This window comes from Protopterus annectens, chromosome 6.part0, assembly GCF_019279795.1.
Source record: "Protopterus annectens isolate FY-2018-M chromosome 6.part0, PAN1.0, whole genome shotgun sequence".
Taxonomy (NCBI): domain Eukaryota; kingdom Metazoa; phylum Chordata; order Ceratodontiformes; family Protopteridae; genus Protopterus; species Protopterus annectens.
Genome location: NC_056737.1, coordinates 1,082,152,036 through 1,082,177,178, shown reverse-complemented (window position 1 = coordinate 1,082,177,178; position 25,143 = coordinate 1,082,152,036).

Here is a 25,143-nt window from a genome sequence, read left to right as displayed (position 1 = left end):
ATACAAGCTACAGAGATCTTTCAGCAACTAACAAGAGAAATGGTGGGTATATCCCAAAGACCTATCTCAGGATACTCCACCAGTTCCTCGATTTCAGGCTACATACAGCATGTGGGGGCACATATATAGTTTTCATTTAACATAGAGGAGAGAGTCAACACCATGCAGACTTTTTATGACAGAATCCATTTTCCAAAGGTACTGGGGGCATAGACTGCAGCTACATTGCTATACAGACCCCAGCTGGGGAGCAGGAAAGAAAGTATATCATATCAACCATAAGACTATCCACTCAATCAACTGCCAGATGGCTGGTAATGCAAAAGCTGTAATATATAATGCATTTGCAAGTTACCCACACAATGCCAACATCTACTGCATATGGTACATGTGCAACCTATATCAATGTTTTCTGTGGGGTGATTTTACCCAGAGATATTGTATTGGTGATGCCAGATAAACCATGGCATCATGGTTAATGACACTTAACAGAAGTCCCCAGAGAATGGTTACAGCAGTGCGTGCTATTAGACCTGTGTCATTGTCAGATATGTGTTTGGCCTGCTAAAGGCCTGCCTTTGCTGTTTGGATGCAGTATGTCCCTAGCACACATCATAAGATGTTTGTAATCTGTGTACACAAAGTCATTATGCACAAGCAGTTACAGAAGGCAGAAACATTCTGGATGAGGAAGTTCTAGACTCAGCAGTGGACAAAGTGCCTATTGAGAAGCTTGTATAGGAGATAGCTACAGGGGACGGTTATACCACTCAGAGGTCAGCACAGTGTGCCATGGCACTGGATGACAGGCAGTATCTGGTTCATAACTATGGGCCAGACTAATGAAGAAAATAAAAAATATGTATGACAACTTTCATCCAGGCTGCACTGTGCTGTGCTGTACCATGCTAGACTTGCCATACTGTGCATCAGGCATAGACTTCCCAAGTAACAAAGTACAGAGGGCAAGGCTCAGTTATTGTATGTGGGGAAGACCACAGTGTTGAGTGTTATTAGTGAGCAGCTGTGTGTGGCAGTGCATTTGAACACTATTTTTTGCTGTGCGTGTCAGACATGTGTGAGTGATTTGGGAGACTGGGATAGACTACTACTGTCTATGCCTGCTGTGTCCAGTACTGAGTGAATGTGTGGTGGTGACCAATTCAGAAGTCTGAGTGAGTATGTGTTGGGACACAGCCAAAGCAGATGTGTTTTTTTTATTCTGAAAATAAAGCAATGGTGTACAATAAAACAGTATATCTCACTCACCACAACAATTGTGAAAGGCAGTGTAGTAATTGCTGCATGCTCACTGCTAGTGATAACTTATAGAAAGATCTGTCTGTGAGAGGTGTAAACACTTAGCAAATATGGAGGCATCCCTCTCACAAACATTAATACACAATGAGCATCACACAAGTACACCCTCTTATTGGCCACCTCTACATTTTCAAACAGAAGTCACTAAAATATTTTACACTGGTGCCTTTAAAAGATCCTTGCTAAAGCCTTCCGGTACCTTTTAAGAACAGGGCTCAGCAGAAGTTCTTGAACTCACCTACTCCATTCACAGCCACAATAAGCCACCGTAGTTGCTCCCAGTCAAGTAATACTAAACTATCTTCTGTTAAGAATGTAATAGTAACAGTAACAGGTGAGTCAGTTGTCAGGCATACCAATTCTCCCCTCACCAGGCTGTACAACAATAGAGTTACTGTCAGCCACCACTTAGGTGCTAGGATAATAGATGTTATAAAGGCCCTCAAGACCTTTTCTTGAGAAAAAAATATAGCTATGACATGGTGGTGATCCATGCTGGAACTCTCTAGGCATATGGTGGATGCAGGTAAAACTCTGGTCCTGTGTCATATCCTTCCTTCACTAAGAATGATGCCTAGATGTAAACAGAAGATAACTGGCTTTAATAATGGGCTTAATAGCTGGTGTCATTTCAGGGGGATCCATTTTGTATCAGCCTGGGATGAGAATAGGTAGTCCTACTTATTGTACAAGACATTGCCTGTATCTCTTGTTCAAGGGTTTCTGCCTACTGGCAAAAGCCCTTACTGCTCCCATAGTGCCTTATTTCAGGCAGAGTCCATCTAATGTGTATCCCAGCTTATCATCAGTCTCTAAATTGGACCATGTTAAGGTGAAACTTCTCAATGCAGAGTCTCTTAACAAATTGTCTGATCTTGAGTTGCTCTTGCATCTGGGACATGTTCATGTATGTGTAGTTATACAGACTTGGTTTAAATGAAAGAAACACTCTCTCCACATCTGGGCTTTGTGCTTACCATAGATTCAGGCCTGATGGAAACTGTGATGCTGTTTCCATATTTGTCAAGGACCACATCTCATCTAGACTGATATACAAAGTCCCACAATCTAAGCACCTACAACTTCAATTTAACATAGACAAGACAAACTACTAGGTTATAGTGTGCTTTAAAACCTCTCCCATGTCTCTGGATGATCATGCTAGATTACTAGATATTTTAGAAGAAACTTATATAAACAATAACTCCATAATCTTAGATGACTTCAACTAAACAATCATAGAATAGAGCACATGCAACTCTAACATAGTGTATGCCCAGAGATTTCTGGCATTGATAAATAGCAACTCGCTAGATCAAATAGTTTGCAAACCCATTAGAAGCTAAAACATTCTGGATCTGGTCCTTCTATCTCTGGTTAAGTCAGACCATAGACTCTTAACATGTACTGTCAAAACCACCTCTACTGCACGCTCCCATAATCAATATTTAAGGACTACAAAAGAGCAAACCTTATACAATTATATGATAAAATCTTGAAACCTACCAATGACATTATTACCACTGAGAGTGACACAGCAACAAACTTCAGTAAGGCGACTTATTCCCATTTAGACAAATGCATAGACCTAGCATTCTCAATAAGACCCCAGTAGAATGGAAATCTAAACTTTACAATAAGAGAAAAAAACTTAAATTGTACTGTGAGGATAACATAAAATATCTCCAAGAAAATGAAAAAACACTATAAGGACCTATAAAGCCACCCATGAATGTAGATTAGCTTCTGAAGCAAAGGATAACTACAAATCCTTCTTCAACTGTGTCAGAAAAGTAAAGAATGACACTCAACATTGCTCTGAACTTTTCCTTAATTTGCCCCCCCTCACTCTGACCCAAATTATGCTGCAATTATACCAATAAAACAAATTCTCTGTTTATGTATTATGTAATGTCTGTTTTGTTTGTTTTGTTATTATAATTTTTATGTTCATGTATAATTCAAATTTTTATGTAACTGTTTTGTGGAGCTTTTCTCCTTGGGTCTCCTTTGAAAAGGGGTCTCTACCCAATCGGACAAACCCGGTTAACAAATGTCAAATAAGTAAATAAATAAATAATCCAAAAAAGTCCTTTTCCAACACCACTTATTCCTGATTCTCTTACCCCCATCATTACTAAATAACATGTTTTTAAGGTGTTATCTAAAATCCAAAACACTATTTCCATGGGTTCAGATAGCATACATGGGTGGTTATTAAACAGCATGAAATATGGTGCTGCAAACTTCTCCTTAAACTGATAAACCTAGACCCAGGCTATGTACCCAAATCCTGGCACTCTGCTGGGGCGATGCTACTCTGTAAGGGTGACTCTAACACTGACCCTAAGAATCCACAAGGGTGACTGTACTGCTTACCTTGAGAATTACTGACCAATCAGCCATATGAGTCTTACTAATTATGATATTAAAATCTAATTAAACTTGATGACCAATAATTTGGCTTCATCGAAGGAGGACCATGCTGAAAGATAGCACCCACAAAGGTCATGGTGTGAACGCTAAGGTATCCGGTGGAGTACACCGGGGGTCTGTAATAAATCCCCTATTGTTTGGCATCTACTTATCTGATCTCAAAAATGATAACCAGGGTCTCTGGTTAACCAGATTGCAGATGACTGCAAAGTGGATGTAATTGATAAAACCCTTTCAGATATCTGCACCCTACAGAAATAACTTACTGTAATTAATGCCTGGTATACACAGAATAGGCTTAAATTGAATACTAAATAGTGTAACATTACATACCTGGTGTGCATAAAGTGGGCTTAAATTGAACATTAATAACTACGGTATTATTTTCTTTAGAAAACAGAAGCTGCCTAAAGTGTACAGTATAGATAACACACTGTTACAAAACTAAAAGGTAGTTGGGGACCTAGACATTAGGGTTGGCATTTCCCTCTCTTTTGATTGTCATGTTGCAAGCATGGTTAGGAAATCCTTTTGCTTGCCACAATTAACAGACAAAAGTATTTCATCTAGATCTGAGGATGTTATTATCACCCTATAGTCTGCACTTATCAGGTCCATTATAGAATGCAACACTCCATTCGGTATGTATCTCACACAACATCTCAATAAACTAAAAAAAAAACAAAAACAAATGTTCCTATAAATAAAAAAAGACATCTGGAATTAAAAACCTTAGTTATTGGAAGAGGTTGAAAGCCTTATCTTTCTACTATGTGTCTTATAGACTCCTGTGGGGGGTGCACTGTATATTACTTACTGTTCCATTAGAGATACGGTGGTCTTTGACCTGCTATATCTCAGTAAAACACATCTGTCCCCTAACATCATAACCAGAGACCCGAATCTTCATCAACAGATAAACAGAATTCAATAGAGAGTTAGATTCATCACCCAGCTCCTCTCCCTTCTCTAGAATAAATTTTTGTTGCAGGTTAAACAATGTGATTCTGTATCTTCCTTCAAACTAAACCTGATGACTGGATGGGTACTGTAAAATTTATGCCAGGACTGACCTCTCCTTCCTTGTGAAAGGAGTTATAGCCTGAGGGTGGGTCTTAACAAGGCGTAAATATGATCATTAGATGTAAATAGCTTTTTAAGTCCTATGAATCCTATAATCTTGTGAATTCTCAGACAATTTTGATAGCATTAAACATTGAACACCTCTGTGCTTGGCCTATACGTATACATAGATTGCAGCAACACATAGCAATAATGCGTGCAGTGCAGGTCAGTGTGCTGCCCCATAGAAACCTCCTGGCAGTACGCAAACAGTCACTGCAATACACCATCTCATACTGGCAGTATGGATGTATGTACTTTCGAGGAGATCCTGAGACACAGGCATGAGACATTAGCAACAAGTCATATCAATAGTTTTCCAACTCACTTACCTTTCCAAAACAAATGATGCACTTAGAAGTCCTGCTCTCTCTGTTTTCACTCACGCAGTTTGTTGCTCCTCTACAAACTTCCATAGTGTGATGAGAACCGCGGTGAATCTGGGAGCTTCTATCATGCAATTTTGAAGCTTCTAGCAAGGCAGTCATGCTGATGAGACACAAGTTAAGGAACGTGCCTGAATCACATATTTTTCTCATTGCAGTGATGAATAATGTCATGCAGAGAGGTTTGCTCATCTATGTACACTTGCATGAGCACCTGCAAATCATATTGAGCATGTGTGGTTAGAGTGCAACAACACCGGTGGGAAGAAATGTACTTTACAATTCTTTTTGTATCCTACAGAGATACTAATGAACAAAACTGCTCTCACAGTTGGCCATAGTGAAGTTCATTACCTTGCATAGGGTCCCATTTGACCACCATCCAGATCTGTTAACATTGTAGGTGTATGCTGCAACAATATGGCATTATCAGCCATTCAGATAGGTCAGACTTGTACTGAATGATGTCAGAGGAGATAGATATTCTTGATGATAGGAAAGACATAAGGAGGTCACAAATGAGATGCAAGTTTCCTGCAGACATATAACCACCCCCCCAGAAAAACCCAGCCTGTCATATGTAATAATATTTCTGATTTTTGTATGACCTGAGGGTTGTTGAACTAAAGCTGGTGCAGCAGCTATATTATTTTTAATGGTTTTGCTTTTGCAGTGTACTAAAGAATGAATTAATTCATTACTAGGGCTGGATTGTGTAACACAGAGTAAACAAGGTGCTTGTGAGTAATATATTTGCAGAACCTTCTATATGACTTCCAGTAACCATAAAGCAGTTGACATTGTCAGATCATATAGTTGCATTATTTGGAGTGATGATCAGAACCATCTGATCTTCAGCATCTGTTATGCAGCCATCGTTGCATATTCCTGTGATGCAGTTTTTTCTACAAGAACAAATTGTGAAGAATTTCTGCATTTAATTAAAAACTGCTACTCTGTCAGGCACTTAGTGCAGAGGACTAAAGCTCCGACTTGTTAATTAGCTGCTTTTTGTGCCAAGGGTGTAGGGTTTAAATCAGTCTACCTTCATTGACATATTGTGTGACTTTGAACAAGGTACTTAACCAGACAGTGATTCAGGGCAATTGGGAATGTGGACTAGGATCCTTATTGATCTCCTGGACTTCATGACTAGTAACTAACTATGAACCTGTGGTTGATTTTTTGCTCACAATTCCATATTGTATACCTTATCTAGCTCAGGAAATGTTATGGCAATATTATCAGCACACTAATTTGTTAATGCAACATAGGCCATTTATTCTTCAAGAGCAGCAAGCACTGCATTTGCAGATAACGTACTGAAATGCAAAGTTGTTTGCCTACAGCAACATCTGTATTAGTAATACCTCTTCTTAATGTGGAATTATTCAGATGACTTTTACTTCTGCAGAGAATATGCAGTTCACATGTTATCAGGTGGTTAATATTTCCTATGCTCTCATCATAAATTCTCTTCTATTTAAAGTGTGCTACACATGGCTGGGTCTTATAGTGTGATGCTATTGATATTTATACAGTTTCATGCTATTCATTCAAAGCTACAAATAAAGTACATGTAATTTATTACTTCATAACAGTAAGGGGAGTACACAGTCAACAAAATGGATATAACTGGTGGTTGGGGAGCATCTGTGGATGCAAAGGGTGTATATTATGCTAATGAAAAGGCTTTCCACTGAGCACTTTTTCAGTGGTCTGTAAAAAGTGAACTGCCAAATAAGCGAATGGCCACATCAGTGATTTTTCTCCAAGGGGAAAAAAATGTTTGCCCTATGAAAAATGACACCACTTCAAACATTACAAAGTGGGAGACTTTGCCCCCCCCCACACCCCCCAATGTGGGGGACCCTAACTAAATATACCAAATCTGAGATCACACTACGGTGGGGAAAAGGGCAAACTCATTAGGATGGCCAACAGATTTTTTTCCCAGGGAGAAAAATTGCTGATGTAGCCATTCGCTGAAATGGCAGTTCGCTTTTTAAGGGTCAAGGAAAAGGTGTTCTATGAAAAGCCTTTCTGATAACATAATACAGACCCGGATGAAAGTACCTTTTTTTCTTATCATAATTTTTAAACTATATTCAATCTGACTTTGTAGGACTAGTGTTCATGTGTGTTTGTGAATTAAGATAAAATACTTTACTATGGCTACAGTGTGTTTGTGTAAAACAAATTTGAAATATATTACTTTGGTCATTATTATTGTCGTTAATTTTTTGAAACAGACATGTGAGAAGGATGCAGTCAACAATGTAGCTACAGGTGGTGGGTTTGGGGAATTTCTGTGAATAAAAATGAATGTCAGTGCTGAGTTGATAAAGTTAAAAAGTCATTAGTGTGTCTTTGTAGGATTACTGTGTAGTTGTGCAGAGCAAACTGGAATACCTTATCACAATCAGATATGTAATGTGTACATGGTCAAAAATGGGTGCAATTGATGATCATGAATATTGGTGGATTATAATGAAAGCAGACTGAATTACCTTTTATAGCTGAAATGCTTTGAAATTGGTAATGTTGACATTATTGGTTAATACATTTTGTTTCACTGCTTACTGGAAAATGTTCAAAACTACAATTTTAAAATACACTCTAACAAAAGCTGTTGTATTAAACAATAAAATAATTTAAAACAATCAGTAAGGTGAATCAAAAGCACATGCATTTATACATGGTCCTAAAAATGTGTGTGGATTGGCATGGTTTAAAACAGCCCCGAGCCCAAGGTACACTGCATCTGTCACTGGCTAAATGTATTGTCAGTGAATGTAAGTTTCAATGGAATAGACGTTTACTGTTGTTCATGTTAAGTCTGCTTTTAGTTTGAGATTTTGTTTTGTTTAGCAAATGGCCATCAGTTGAATTGAATTGAAATAAAAGTTTTAAATTAAATCTAAATCTCTATAAACATTCTAAAAGTAAAAAAGAAAACAGTATGCACATTGACAAGTTCTTAGTGTTTATGATAACTGGGGAGAAACAGCCAAGTAACTGGACACTAGAATGGCTTCTGGGTGGCCTGGTCCATTACTCTGCCTAGGGCCCCATTTCACCATAACCCAGCTGCACCTGAAGGAGGTCTTTTTGTTTTATTTTATTTATGAAACAAGATAAAATCCTGCAGAGTTTTGGACATAGATGAGAGAAAGGGGGCAGTAAGTTAAGGGTTATTACTATTTTTACATTGGCATTGATAAACCAGATATTTTTGGCAGTATATTTCTGGCTTTCTGGTTTGTGTGTACAGTTGAGGTAAGAGCATGGTAAGATAGGTGTTGTTATTATTTTTGCAATAATGCTTGCAGTGATCAACCAGGTATTTTTGGCAATATTTCTCTGATTTTCTGATTTGTGTGGCAACTTATTTATGAGGATTCTGGAGGTGGAACAGTATTACAAAGCCATCAATCATCATATCTCATGGCTATGAATGCTGAGTGGAGGGTGGGTCGGCTGGGTGAAAATAATTTACCCTCTTATCATTTGTTCAGTTTAAACAGTCAACTGGCTTTGAAGGACTAGTGTGCTTTTGTGAGAAGCAAGATGAATTACTTAACTGGACACCTGATATGCAGAGACAGAGTAGGCAAAATTGCTGAAGGCCGCAGTGGTGCAGCGGTTAGCAATGTCGACTCACAGCAAGAGGTTCCACTGTTTGATTCTCGGCTGCATGTAGGTGCGTGCATGAATGGGTGTGCGTTCCTTGAAGGCTGGGCATTGGGCTGGCAACTCGACACCATAAAAAATCCACTGCCAATCATTAGCGGACTGGAGTTCCGCTGTGGCGACCCCTAACCGGGAAAAGCCAAAAGACAAACAACATCTTCTATGGAGGAAAATGACCAGTGGCCTCTGCTGCTTACTTATTACTTTAGCTTTGCAGGAATAATGTGTTTATGTAAAGCAATGTGTAATATTTTAATGTATGATTGTTTGTTTGGAAGAAAAGTGAATTACATTATACAGTCATCATTTTTATCACAATTAGACATGTAATTTGCTCATAGGAATGGCTATAACTGCTTGGTGGGGGTTGTCTGGGCTCAGTTTAAGTCATAAGTTCATAGTAGGTACTAGGCTATCTGCCTGAAGGCATTTATAAGCCTAGCCAGAATGTGTTGGCTTTCACCGCCCCCTTAGATTAGTTCCCTGTGCCTCTGTCCAGCAGAGCCACTGAAGTGATCCCCGGGGTAAACTTTCTGTTTTCCATCCACTTGTCAAGGTTTCTCTTGAAGAGAGAAGTGAGGAGCTCTGCCTAATGTAGATTGGAATCTTGTTCCAAAGCATGGGAAGTCTATGGGACAGGAATCTATCCCTCCAGCACATCCTATTTATTGTTGTGGTGAGGTTTATATCCCTACACCGTGTGGCTCGAGGGGGATAAAGTTTGCTTTAGGTGGAGCATGTCCATCAATTCTGGGTTGGACATGGCCTTGTATGTCAGGCAGAGATCACCTCTGAGTAGGCCGTATGCAACTGAGTACAGCTGGAGTTTATTCAGTCGAGCTGCATAGGGCATCTGTTTGAGGCCAGTGATCCTCTTGGTGAGGTACTTCTGTGGTCTTTCCAGCTGTTGCAGGTGTCTTGTAAGGTAAATCCCAAATGGGGCATTGTACTCTATGATGGGTCTGATGAGTGATGAGTAGAGGAGCACAGTGACCTCTTTTGATCTGGATGCAAACCCTTTTTGTGATTAGGTGGGCCACATAGAAGGATTTTCTAACCACTTTGGCAATGTGATTAACAAAGGAGAGATTATTATCTACTTGGGTCCCCAGATCCCTTATTACATTTTCCATATTTAGGGGGCTACCACCTATGTGGTAGTTTGTGTTTACTTTGTTTTTTCCAAAGGGGATGGCTATGCACGTTTTGGCATTTAGCTTGAGGCCATGATTTAGACACCAGGTATCCGTCTCAGTGAGACCCTTTTGGAGGATATCTGTGTCAGCCAGAGAGTCAATTATAGCCCCTAGTTTGCAGTCGTCTGCGAACTTGGTCAGCCATAGTCCTCCTGTGCTTGCCTGTACCTCTGAGAAGTATATGCTGAACAGGAGGAGTCCTAGGACTGAGCCCTGGGGAATGCCACTTGTAACCGGTTTAGAGTCAGACCTAGCTCCCGCAACTCTCACCATGTGGGTTCTGTCTGCGAGTCAATTGGCAACCCATCTTCTGACATAAGAGTTTATGTTCAGGCTGGTGAGCTTGTCTATAATACCAGAATGGGGAATGGTATCGAAGGCCTTTGCAAGGTCTAGGTATGCTGTGTGTACCACCCTTCCCTCATCTATAGCCTTGGTAACTGTCTCAAAGAAGTCCACCAAGTTTAGAAGGCATGCTCTGCCCTTAACAAAGCCGAACTGGGTAGGGTCCAGTGTTTGGAGGTTCCCAATGTCTCTGTTAATGAGTTCCATGATGATGTGCTCCATAGCCTTGCAGACCAAGCTAGTCAGGCTTATAGGACGATAGTTCCCAGGGTCTGTTGTGGCTCCACCTTTGTGGACTGGAATAACCATTGCTGTGTGTCACTCTATGGGTATGTAGCCTGTGGAGAGGCTGAGTTTGAACAGTGTGTTTAGGTGAGGGGTTAGTTCATCTTCGAGCTCATGTAGAACGCAGCCTGGGACACCGTCCGGTCCCTTTGATGCTGGGTTTTTGGCTTTGGAGAGGGCTGTTTTAACCTGAGTATCTGTGATTTCAGGGGCTCTACATTCTTCTTGTATGGTTATGGGCCCTTTTGGGGGTGAGAGGGGGGTGAGGTTTGCACTGAACCTGTCTGCCAGGATGTTGGCAATATCAGTTGGTTCAGTGTATTTTGTGCCATTCTGCATTATTGCTGAGCAGATCTGAGCATTGCCACTTAGATTCTTGACATAGCTAAAGAATGCCTTGTGGTTATCTTTGGAGTCCTTGGCAATTTTTCCTTCAAAGCTCACCTTGGACAATCTTATGAGGGATCGTAGTTTCATGCTGATACTGATCAGGGATGTCTTCCCTTCTTGGGATTTTACTCTTTTCTGTACTAGTTTCCTCCTTCTACTGTATAGTTTGTTTATGGCAGGGGTCCACCAGACTGGTTTCCTTTTTTTGAAGGAGTGAATCTTGGTTTTGCTTGGGATAGCATGATCCATGCATTCTTGTAGGTGCCCATAGAATGCATTAGTAAAGGATTTTGTAGCTTGGACAGCATTATCCTTTAGCATGGGGGCTTTGAAACTTTCCACCTCGGTCTTAAGTAATGTGAAGTTTGCTTTTGAAAAGTTTTTCACAGTGGTTTTCTTGTCCGGGGATAGGGCAGAATGTGGATATCCAAAGTGATTTGTTTATGGTCAGATCTAACCAGCGAGGGGTTGACATCCGGTGTGGAACACCGGTCACCCATGTTGGTAATGACCAGGTCCAATATGTTGTCACCTCTGGTGAGAGTGTTGACCAGTTGATCCAGGGCATTTGAGTTTATAAAATCGAGGAAATGTTGGGCAAGGGAGTTAGTACTTGAGTAGTTCTCCCAGTTAATGTTTGGGTAGTTGAAATCACCCAATATTAGGGTGTTTGGTAGGACCTTTATGTTTCCCAGTGTTTCCAGAAATGCAAAATGGGGGTCCTGGGACATGGTGGGTGATCTGTAGCAAGCTACAATTTGAATTGCAGTTTTGACTGTTGTTAGTTGCACGTGGATGATCTCTGAAGCATCGTGCTGTGCCACTAACCTGGAGGTGTGAGTATCCTTGATGAATATGGATACTCCCCCGCCTTTTGTATTTCGGACTGGGTTCTGTGGCCGAAATGTATGGTATGACTTGTAGCTTGGTAGTGCTGGGGTACTCTCTGGAGCCTTAAAACAGGTTTCTGTTACTGCACATATATCAATTTTCTCCATACTGAGGAGTGCCTCGACTGCGTGCATTCTGAGGTTTAGACTTCTGGCATTGAGTAGCATTACATTCAGATTTTTGTTACTTGTGCTATTTACGGCGGTGGGTTTGTCTTTTGAGCCTTGCCTAAAAAAGGCACTATGGGGGTGGCAAGAGCCTTGGCCAGTATTTGAAAGCCTAAAGGTGACAGGTGCAAGCCGTCTCTAGTGAAGCAGCTTGGCTTGTCGAGCATGTCATCCCAGGTGGACTGACACTGGATCCCCTTTGAATGACAACAAAAACTTAGCCAATTGTTGAAATTGATAATTTTTTTCTTTATACCGTGGTATCATTCTTGGTGATGGCAAGATGCTACTCAGGGTCAGGGTCATACTGGCCTGGGCTACGTAATCAGAGAGCTCTTCCATGTCTCTTTTCATGTAGTCCAGGGAGGTACGGCTTAGGTCATTCACACCAACATGGACAATGACAGAGTTGTATTTGTACTTGTTCTGGAGTGACCTGAGTGCTTGTGTCATGTGGCAGATCCTGGCACCCGACAGGCAGCTAACAGTAACCTTCTCCTTATTCAGCCTAGTGAGTGGGACGTCAGTGTGCCTGACTATAGAGTCACCTATTACTAGTATGTTGGGTATGTTATTTTGCCTTAAGGGTTGTGATTGCGTGGCACGCTGGTTTTGTGAAGTATGTGTTTCATGGTTTGTATTGGGGGGATGGAGGTTGCTTGGATGTCTGCTTTGGCGGTCTCTGTTGCTTTTGCAGATTTTTATTTAGAGCCTCCGAGTATGTTTTCGTGTATTTATGTGTGTTTTTTGCCGGTGCTGGTTTAATGGGTCTATGTGAGACTGGTGGTGTGATGCCAGTATTTCCCTTCTCCTCTTGACTGTCTGATCCAGTCTTGGGTTGAGAGAGCTTAGCCTCCAGTTTGGCTGTATAATTGCATCTCTCGCATGTATTAGTGTTTGGTGGTAGGAGGAGAGGGTTGTCTGTGTACATGAGGCAGCTATAACATTGCCTTAAAATGCACAGATTCACCAGTTGGACTGGAGAGTACACCTGAAACTGCCCTTTTGACATGCCTGGATAGGTACAGTGAACTGTTTTACTGAATAGCTGGTAAGGTCGAATAGAGAGCCTTGTCCTTCTGTACAGTATAGGGGGGTCTAGTACTAGGGTTTATAAGTGCTTGCTATGAGTTTTGAGCAAGTGCCAGGCTGAGAAATGAATGGCTTCAGTGCTTAATTTGAAAGTTTGTCTAGTTCCAAGGGAAAAATTGAAGAGGAGACTTTGTGGAGCCGGGAATACTTATACCCTAGCTAACCGGAGCTGCCCGGCGCGCAAAACCGGGCAATTGCATTTTTTATAGCAGGGAAATTAAAGAGATAGAAATTAGCCCAAAATGGCCAATATACTACTAATTTCTGAGCTGAAACCACTCCTCCAGGGGCAGATAGGCTGCTCAAAGCACCCCTCTCTCACAGGTGAACAGAGAAACTTCCTTCTATCCAAGTTAGGTATGGGCAACCACAGATTTGTAACATAGCCCTGAATTCAGCACTAACCTGAAAACTGGACTATACTAGCTTAGAAAGGTGGGAAACAAGTATATATATATATATTTTCAGAAAATAAAGCAGATACAATAAAAAAAACACTTTAAATGCACAGAAAAGGATACTTATTGTTATATATCACAGCTCAGAGTTGTAGTCAATGCCACTAGTAATAAGGTAGGAAGAAACACAAATACAGTAAAAGCAGATGAATCAAGTGCATTTTTTTTATATAAATATAAAACAATAGAAAATGAACAAACTTATTTAAACAAGTTACCCAACTAACCAGAAAAAAGCTCAAAACTGAGCCCTGTTCCAGCAGTCTTCAATCAGACAAGCTCTAACTGCACACTCCCGCTACTAGGGTGCATGGGAACCTTCTCCAAAAAAAGATGGCCTGGATCAGTGCTCAAGTTATACAAACAAAGCTAGATTCAGCAGGCCTGATATCTGGTCCTATACTACATCAATAAGGCACACCAATTTCAGAAAGAAACAGTTCAAATAAGCAGATACAGTAAGCCTGTGACCAGAAATTCCCAGCTCAGAAGGGTAGAATCCAACCTCTCCTCCCACAAGAGTGCAGACCACAAACCTTCTTAATGTAGAATAACTGGCCTGAAGCCCAAGTGCTTAAACCAGAACTAATACACTTTTAGAATAGCAGACACTGAGCCTTTCTCTTATTTTTAAGAGGTAAATGCATCACAGAATATCCTTACCAAACATCTGGGGATTGGTGGCCCCCACCCATGAAGGCTGTATATTGGATTTTAATATGGGCTTAGTAATTGCCTCTGCTCTTAAACTCACCTAGCCTAACATCAGCCCTGCCAATAGGTGGACTCAGAAGGTTGCTGTATTGTGTGTGTGTGTGTGTGTGTGTGTGTGTGTGTGTGTGTGTGTGTGTGTGTGTGTGTGTGTGTGTGTGTGTGTGTGTGTGTGTGCGTGTGTGTGCGTGTGTGTGTGTGCGTGTGTGTGTGTGTGTGTGTGTGTGTGTGTGTGTGTGTGTGTGTGTGTGTGATATCATGATTTCTTCAACATTCCTCTCAAACCTCAGGGGTGATTATATCTTGGGCTGGTCTGGGGTCAGTGTGGTCATTATTTCAATAACTTTCCAAACAAACTTCATAGGGGTGCACAGAGGGTCACTCTAGCTTTTTTTTAGGAGCACAATACTGTCTTCAGAAGTAACAAGCTGGAAACATTGTTGTAATTTCTTATGATTTTCCTCACAATCAAAAATCTGATACATAATCAGGTGGCTATCTTTTCAGGGAGAGTAAGTTAAGTATGCGGACATCAGATATGTTTTTTTTCACTTTTTTTCCTCACTCTGACATTAGAAGGGTACATACATAACTGTGGGCATTTGTATCTTAATTTTAATCTCAGTTTAACACCAGAGGCGGATACACAAAAAGTGACTGCCTATTTACACATATGATATATGTATCCTCACAATCATCTGACTTCCCATTTTATTGTGAACTAGTGTTTGGTCATATTTGAGCTTTAAAACTTGGGTACAGTTTATTTCTTCTTTGAAATGAAAAAGTAAGATTGAATTTATTTTTATACATATGATTTTTGTTCAGGCCATCATTGGAACAAAATGCAAAAAAAAGCTATGAAATGCACTTCACAGCATTTATAGCACCATGTCTTCTGTGTGTATGTAGCAGCCCCCAGACACCCAGGTCTTGGTAAGTCAGGGTGTGTGTTGAAAGGAAAAAACAAAGTTGAAGAGTAAGTCTGAATTTCTTTTATTAAATGTGTTTTTTTTCAGGCCATTGCTGGATAAAAGGATGGTTTAAAGAACTTTAAAATGCATCTTAGAGCATCTAGAAATTTCATGGATTCGGAGGGCTTAGTGGCCCCAAACCCTGGTTTAATATTGTTATTTCTATTGTGGTTTTTCTGCTGTTGTCTTGGTCAGTTAGGATGTACTAAAAGGATGCAGGAAAAAACAAACATGAAGAATAAGGCTAATTTTTTTTCTTTGATTAAGGTTTTTGCTCAGGAAATCACTGAATGAAATGGCTGTTTAAAAAAATATATAAAATGCATCTCTGAGCATATAGAAACCCCATGGTTTCTGGAGGCCTTGTGGACACTAAACCTCTGACTGAATGAGTGAATACCTGCAGTAAAAAAACAGAGGAATAAGACAACACAGTGAGAAAAGGTAGTAAAAAAGTAGTCTGGTAGGCCAGGATCTGTTGGGCAGTTGAAAAAAAAAAACATGGAAAATAACCAACAAGGCTAAAGGCACAGTGTAAAATCAAGGAAAAAATCCTTTACTAACAAACAGTAAGCGCTTTTGTGTTACACGCACTTCTTCAGACCATACAAAAACTAAACAAAAAAGAGAGGCAGTCAGAAATAGAAGCAGGAGCCTAAGGGTAAAGCAAGTAAAATAAAATTTGAAGCAGAGAAAGGGAAATTATTTTCAGAGGTTAACTTTATTAGAAAACAAAAATTAGATGAATGGGGAAAGTTTGCAGATATATTTATAGGAAAGAGGCCATAAATAACTTCTATTCCATTCCATGTGATAGCACTGAGGAGACTAATTCTGAGTGGACAGACCTTCAGATAAACCATATCAATTAAAAGAAGGACAAGTGAAAAGTCAATGCACTAGAGGGCTAGAGAGGGTTACTATGGTAACGTTGATCTGGCTTCCACTGAATGATGGAATCACCAACCCACGTCCGTGAAAGTGACAATGTTGAATTTCGACGTTGTTGAAATACATCTCGACTTCGACTTTGGAACGAGCTTTAACATGGGTCGAGATGGGGGCGAAATTTGTGCTTCGACAATGTTGGGTTCGATATTGTTGCCATTTGGCCTCCAGACTTCGGTACAGTGGATTCGACGGGAGCGGACTCAACCTTACTATAGTAAACCATCACTCTGATCAGGTCAGTGAAGAGAGGAATAATAACTTCTTTTGACCTGGATGATTCTGGATTCGTACTTCTGCTTTTCTTCTGATGAGAGAAGAAGCAAAGACACATTGATTCCTAGCAGAGTGTAGCCACGGTGGGATGGAAGTAACACAGATAATAGCCAGTAGACAAATCATTGTGATTCATCTTTCTTGTCTGAGAACTATATCTCTTTGGCGTGGGATGCTGTCTATACTCTTTGATGCTGTTGAGATTCATTTACCAAGTGTGCCAGTGTTGCATATCATTGCATTTAATCTAAGCCTGTTTCTAATGCACTATTGATGTCTATGATTTAGCCAGTGCTGAAGTAACATGGTGACAGATGCTGACACCCAGAATGCAGCCATCATCAAACTTAGTTGGCCATATCTAATAGATATGGCAGCACAGGGTCAGATGAGGCTCTGTATGTAAGACAGAGGTCACCTATTAGCAACCTGTAAGATACCAAGAAAAAGACAGGGCTTTGTGATAGTTAACATGTTTTTTATAATTTAGTCCCTTTATTGCTTTTAGTGAGAAAGCACTGGATTCATTCCAGCTGTGATATGTACTTGGACGGATACATACCTTGTGCTTGGACAGATACATACCAAAAGGGGCATTATATTCAGTGGATACCTAATGATTGCTGAGTGCAGTGGAATAGTTACATCCCTGAACCTAGATGCCATACCCTTAGGTGTACACTGTGCAATGGAAAAGGACTTCCTTACATCAGTACCTATGTGGTAATCAAAGGACAGTTCATTGTCAACATAGGTACCCAGATCTCTAACTATGGGATCAACTTTCAGGGGGATGTTGTCAATGTTATAGTTACAAGGGAGATCATGCTTGCTGAAGGCTACTTTTATGCATTTCTTGGCATTTGATTTTATTCCAAGGTTCATAGGTAGTTAGTAGGCATGGGGTTCAACAGAACACTGAGGAGCCCATTCTAATTTCTCAATTGCCCCTGATGCAAATAGATGCTGAGAGAATTAAACCCTGCACTACAGGAATCAACTCATTAACAGCTTAGAGTCTTAATCCTCTGTACTAACTGCCAGACTATCATTGTTAGGGTGATGGGTCTATAGTTCCCAGGATCTGAGGTGGGTCTCTCTGTATGGACAGGCATAACAACAGCTATTTTCCATACCTCAGGAACATACCTTGTCCTTTATCACAGCCTTCAGGCGGGCTTTGTGCCATGTGAATGGGACTGCTACTGTTGTCCCTCTACAAAAGGGTGGTCCATCTATGGACCCAGGAAATTAGAAACCCATAAATCTCACTAGTGTCATATGCAAAGCTCTGGAAAAAATTATCACAGAGATGATAAACAATGACATAGAAAACTTTTTTACACTGGAGCCAATCCAGTTTGATTTTGTCAAGGAAAGGTCATGCCACTCACCCTGGTGGATTTCTTCAAGAAGGTCACCAAAGCAATGGATTATGGCAAAAATTGTACATACTGCCTACGCTGACCTGGCCAAAGCATTTGACATAATACCTCAATCAAGCATAGTGGAGAAATTCATGAAAATATGTATAAACCCCTGTGTCACCTGCTGGATAGCCAGCTGGCTCACAGGTAGGTTTCAAAAAGTTAGGACAAGGGAGTCTACATCCACAAAGAGGTCAGTCACTAGCAGAGTCCCTCAAGACTTGATGCTGGGTTGCTGCTTTTTGGCATTTACTTCTCTAAAGTCAAAACCAATGTCAAGGGCTTCTAGCTGACCAAGTTTGCAGATGATTACAAACTAGGCACAGTCACAGAATCCCCCAGTGACACCAATTCCCTCCAAGTAGGCCTGAGACAGACTAGTAACTGATAAAAGAGCCATGGTATAAAATGCAATGCCAAGAAATGCATAATAGGGAAGACAGCTACCCCTGGAAACAATTGATAATATACCCCTAAGAGTTGACCCAGTGGTCAGGGATTACTTGTAGACAGTAACCAGGACTTTGGCCATCATGTGTCTATGGTAGTAAGGAAATCATTTTGTACTGCACATCATATAAACAAGGGTATGTTATCTATGTACAAGGATGTTGTAGTTTGACTGTACTCGGCCCTTATCAGACCAATCATTGAGTACATCGCCCCTTTTGGTATGTACTAGATTAGGTATATGAAATCAATTGGAGCATCTGCAGAGGTTCCTCACAAGAAGAATACATGGCCTAAATAACATGTCCTGTGATGACTGCTTCAAATCCCTATCCCTGTACTCAGTCTCCTACAGACTGCTGAGAGGTAAGCTATGTCTGGCCTACAAAGCATCTTCTGATCCTGCTCTGACAGACCTGTTGCACAACCACAAAAAAACAGCATCAGAAATGCCTGATCCACAGACCCAAGCCTCATCTGCAACATAAATGTGGAAAATATTGAAGGGATAGGTATGTGTCCCAGAGACAGCACCTTCTCTCGAACCGGCTTCCAATCCAAGTGAAGCAGAATTCTTCCCTAACCCAATTCAAGCATAACTTGGACCAGTGGATTGGGAATCAGAAATTTACCCCTGGTCTAGTACTTGTATCTTTAATAGACAAGGGCTGCTTAAAAATGCTTGACCACCCATGCCCAAGCCTAGATATACCCCTTAAAATAACCCCTAGGTTATCAAAACGTGTCACATGCATTGCAGAAGCATGGCAAGGCTTAAACAAGGCCCCCAGGGGTCATTAGCCTAGCAATCACCTATGAACCTATGAACCCTGTAGATGTTAATTTGAACAGTTTTAGAAGGGAAGCTAGAGAGTGCGAATTTGGCACTGTTTATTAAGCAACCAATTCACCCCCCCCCCCAAAAAAAAAAGTTAAAATGGACAGCTGAAGCAAAAAAAAGCATTTAGGCAACTAAAAGCTATACTTGCTGTGATCTGAACTAAGATAATGGGATCTGATGAAGCACAATGGACCAACTTGTTTTTGACTCGAACCCACCCGAGTAGAGGGGCTTTACCCCCCCCACAACTTCCTAACTATATATACCAACTCTGAGATCGCACTAAAGTGGAGAAAAGGGCAAAGTTCTGTAGTTGTCCGTTGTGCTTCGGCCAACTATTTTGTTGCCCTTAGTAAATTCAGTGAATTGCTAAAGCAATTTTTGCTAATTATGGGTCGATGAATAGGTGCTCACCAGAATAACATTTCGTCAACCTAATATAGACCTGGTCTGAGCTTTGTACCTTCCAACTTAGTATAATCAGCTCCAAAATCACTGCCCCTCAGATATAAGGGGGAATCTCCCTTGTGGTGACCTCCACTGACCAATGTGGGATTTTGATTAAATGGGCATTATGATATAGCAGTTCACTGCACAAATGACAAATTCTCTCAGCAATCACAGTAAGGTCTACACTAGTAAGTAAGGATTTGACACGTGGGACATGTCCGTTAACGTTTCTGCACTCAGATGTCCAGGCTGTATAATGCATGTTGTATGAAACTGCATTATAGCTGATGGCAGAGCAGGAATGTACAGCCATGTACTGATGTTATATTTACAATATATGTTTTATACATTTCACCGAAAAATACCATAATACTCCTATGTGACTGAAAAACAATACAGTGCATCACCACGCCACCTGCCAAGTCTTTGTTTGATATCAGTAGTTTTGTTGCACCCACGATGTTGACATACCATAAGTAATGTATCATGCAGTGTTTGTTAACTGGCATAGTAAAAGTAATGGGCTGATTTAGAGGGACCAGTTTTAGACATGACCTAGGCCAAAGCAAGCATCTGCAAGACTGTCTCTCAAAAGACTGAAATGCAATGAATGTCTTCCCAGAACTATCTTTTCCTCACATATGCATGTTGTACCTTCTCTGAGAAAGGAGAAAACGGAAGAGGGATTCAGTAGGCTTTGTGAATTTCTTGCTGTATTTCTAACTCATACTCATTCAGATTTTAGATTATTCTTGACTGACAGGCAATTATCCATTACCTTATCACAACAGGATGTCCATAGTGAGTGAGGGTCCCCAGTGTTGGCCACTTAGGACAGGTTTTGTCATACTACAGGGAGAAAATAAGGCCTTTAACTAAATGGTTCGGAGAGTAAGCAGGTTGAGTGCTCCAGGCCTAATAAAAAGTAATGTTAAAAAGGGGGAACATATTGTGACAACACTAAGAAGCATGCAACAGTACAGTAACAAAGGTGGGAAACAGCAAAATACAGAGAAGCCAGAATACAAGCTTCAGGTAAGGACAAAATCCAAAAACATGTCAGTAGAATGTAATAGTATTTGCTTCCAAAACAAGTATCCACTTCCTGCTGCTTCTACCTCAGATTTCCCTGGTAATAAATTAGAATCTTCCATCTCCCTTTTGGAGAATTTTGCTTGTACTCTCCTCTTTTTATTCAGTGTTTAACATATCCGTACTAGTGAGTTATATCTGAGGCGTTTATTCTAGCCAAAGCAGTCCACAAATAAGCCATCAGTTGAAGTCTTAATGAATATAATTAAATCCTCCCATATCCATGTATGGCTTAACAAAAATAATCATAATTTCTTCAACCTTTGTGGCCATTATAGTCCAAACATATTTCCAAGCTTCCGAATAAGAAATTCTAGAATTCGTACAAGTTTAATACCCTTTTCTCCTTATTTTGTAACCATACTAATCTACTAAATTTAAATTTTGCTCAGACAGGGTTCACGTACAAACTAAAATTATACAGGGACATCTTCATTTTATATGATTTAGTATGCAACTAGTTATTTTGTAGCTATTTTTTATCAGTCTCATTAATTTGGAAATCAGATGTTAATTTCCCATCCAACAATGCCACTGGTCCTTTAATTCAGTTTTTTTCTAATTCCTGATGTCTAACTGTGTAAGCACTGTCTATTCTCACACTGCCGAAGGCATAAGCATTGTTTCATAAATTGTAAACTACCAATGCATCAAGTAGTTGAAATTATTTAAATTATTTTTTGTATCATCAGCATAAACTTCACATCAAGGAAAAAGTGAATAAGAGAAGGGCTGGTGCAGTGACTGGTAAAATTATGTAATTTCTGCAAAAATCCTGCTGTGTCACGGTTAAAACATAAGTTATACCTCCCCACCCACTATAGCTGAAGCTAGGAAGGTTACTTTGATGATACAATAGATTGCAGTAACCTAGTAATGTTTTGCCCAAAATTTGAAGACATTAAAAGCATGGCTGGGTAGGCTGAAAATACATGCATTTTCACTTAAGCAAGACTGCCATCTAGTGGACACTCTGTAGAACTGTCAAAGTCAGTAAAAATATGTCAGGGGTTATTATGGCAGAAAGATGGGAACAGCATATTTAATTCAAGGTTTGAACAGTGAAGCATCATAATGTTATAGCATTCAGAACAGAAGCATAAAATGAAGTTTAATGTCACACAGTATCCACTGAAGTAACATCAAATCTAAGAAAAGGTGTGACCATGCTCAAATGTACTAGAGTCTGGTCAATGTGAATGCTAGAAGAACCTTAATTTCTTTTGGCATAACTTTATTATACATTTGTTTTCCAGCGTAAATACAGTGTTGATATAACGTCACATAAAGTCTAGGGGAAATTCCTGTTTTGTTTTGTTTTGTTTAAAGAGAGCTTGAAAACAGTAGTCTTCCTGACTGGACACTGTCCAAATGTTCGGGGAAACACCATTCCTGATTTTATTGAGGAAATTCTTTCATTGAAACCATTAACAAAGCAAGCTATAATTTCTTTTTCACTGAAGCTTATGTTAATGAAGTAAAGTAAATTAAGCTGGTTGAATTATTGTACAAATCCCAAAAACCTGGAAATACTTCAGAAGTATAGTTTAGAGGTCAGTTATCACCCAAACCTGAAAATGGTTAAAATGCCTTGACTGTGTATGTTTACCTGAATAGTTTTCTAAACATATAACTGACTACACAGATACACATGTGCGCACTTGCGCGCACACACACACACACACACACACACACACACACACACACACACACACACACACACACATTCTGAATCTACATTGTTTTAAGCCAAAAGACTAAATTTCCTCTTCTGTGCCCATATTCATTTCCTGCCTTCCTACCAGTGTTACCGTATATGACCATCCAAGGTTATTTAAGCTGAGTGCAGATATTTTCATTTGTTAAGCAGGTATGTGGTTATTCCACAATAGTGTTGTGTGAGTGCAGGTATGCGGTTATTCCACAATAGTGGTGTGTGAGTGCAGGTATGCAGTTATTCCACAATAGTGGTGTGTCAGTGCAAGTATGTGGTTATTCCACAATAGTGGTGTGTGAATGCAGGTAAGTGGTTATTCCACAATAGTGGTATGTGAATGCAGGTATGTGGTTATTCCACAATAGTGGTGTGTGAATGCAGGTATGTGGTTATTCCACAATAGTGGTGTGTGAATGCAGGTATGTGGTTATTCCACAATAGTGGTGTGAGTGCAGGTATGTGGTTATTCCACAATAGTGGTGTGTGAATGCAGGTATGTGGTTATTCCACAATAGTGGTGTGTGAATGCAGGTATGTGGTTATTCCACAATAGTGGTGTGTGAATGCAGGTATGTGGTTATTCCACAATAGTGGTGTGTGAATGCAGGTATGTGGTTATTCCACAATAGTGGTGTGTGAGTGCAGGTTCCTGTGGTGTGTGAAAGCAGGTATGTGGTTATTCCACAATAGTGGTGTGTGAGAGCAGGTATGTGGTTATTCCACAATAGTGGTGTGTGAGTGCAGGTATGTGGTTATTCCACAATAGTGGTGTGTGAGTGCAGGTATGTGGTTATTCCACAATAGTGGTGTGTGAGTGCAGGTATGTGGTTATTCCACAATAGTGGTGTGTGAGTGCAAGTATGTGGTTATTCCACAATAGTGGTGTGTGAATGCAGGTATGTGGTTATTCCACAATAGTGGTGTGTGAATGCAGGTATGTGGTTATTCCACAATAGTGGTGTGTGAGTGCAGGTATGTGGTTATTCCACTATAGTGGTGTGTGAGTGCAGGTATATGGTTATTCCACAATAGTGGTGTGTGAGAGCAGGTATGTGGTTATTCCACAATAGTGGTGTGTGAGAGCAGGTATGTGGTTATTCCACAATAGTGGTGTGTGAGTGCAGGTATGTGGTTATTCCACAATAGTGGTGTGCGAGTGCAGGTATGTGGTTATTCCACAATAGTGGTGTGTGAGTGCAGGTATGTGGTTATTCCACAATAGTGGTGTGTGAGAGTAGGTATGTGGTTACTCCACAATAGTGGTGTGTGAGAGCAGGTATGTGGTTATTCCACAATAGTGGTGTGTGAGTGCAGGTATGTGGTTTTTCCACAATAGTGGTGTGTGAGTGTGCTGAAGATGGGAGTCATCATGGCAGCAAACCACAACTGCTTTAAAAGTGTAATTAGATAGTGAATAACTTTCCAGTGCATACTATACATAAATCAACACCTCCCCAACAAACAAACAAACATAGTGATGCCTTCATTTTTCACATTGATTCAAATAATTGAACCCGATCTTCTGTTATGGCCCCTCATTTTTGAAGCAGCTAACACTTGTCATGGTATATTGTTATATAGATTTAGCGTTTTACTCCCATTTCTGGCTAGCAGTGCTACTGTATTTAAAATGTACTTCTATTTCTTAACATCCAGAAACAGATTTGACTACCTTCCGCCTTTTCATTTTCTGAATGACTATCCTATTTCTCTGCTTTTTATTTTATTTAATTTTTATTTTCATTGTTTGTTTGGTTGTTTATAATCAAAGTGAGCATTAAGAAAGAAAGTGAGAAGAAGAAAGAAGAACAGAAGACACACACTTCCTAAAATAAAAGCTGCCGTATCTCAGAGAGACAAATATCAAAAGTGCCAAAGTACTGCAAGCAGACAATCCAAAAGGAAAAACCACTTTAATGACAAAACACAGCAGAGCTTTCGGACATAATCCTTCTTCAATACTACAAACTTATAAAATTTCTTTCATCTTATACACACCATACAGGCCCAAAGTAGTCATGTGGTTAAAAGCACAATATTTACAATCACATGACAAACTATACAAACTGAAAAAGTTCATGGACACACCACCCTAAAAACAAAAATATATAAACACTGCTTCATAAGTATCACAATTTCAATAAGGCAAAGTTAAAACAACACAGATAGCAATGATTAAATACTATAGTACATAGTACAAAAAAAAAAATAAATACACGTAACATAAATACTGAACATGTGATATTAAAATGTTAAAATGCATAATGGAGAAATATATATATATATATATATGTGTGTGTACATATATATATATATATATATATATATACACACACACACACACACACATTTTCAAAATTTCATTGAAATATGTTCATTCAGGCCTGGCCAGTTCCCTGCATTCAAACGTAATTGCCAGTATAATTCACTTTTCTCAAGTAATAGTGACCATGCACCACCCCTCATGTTGGTGCTG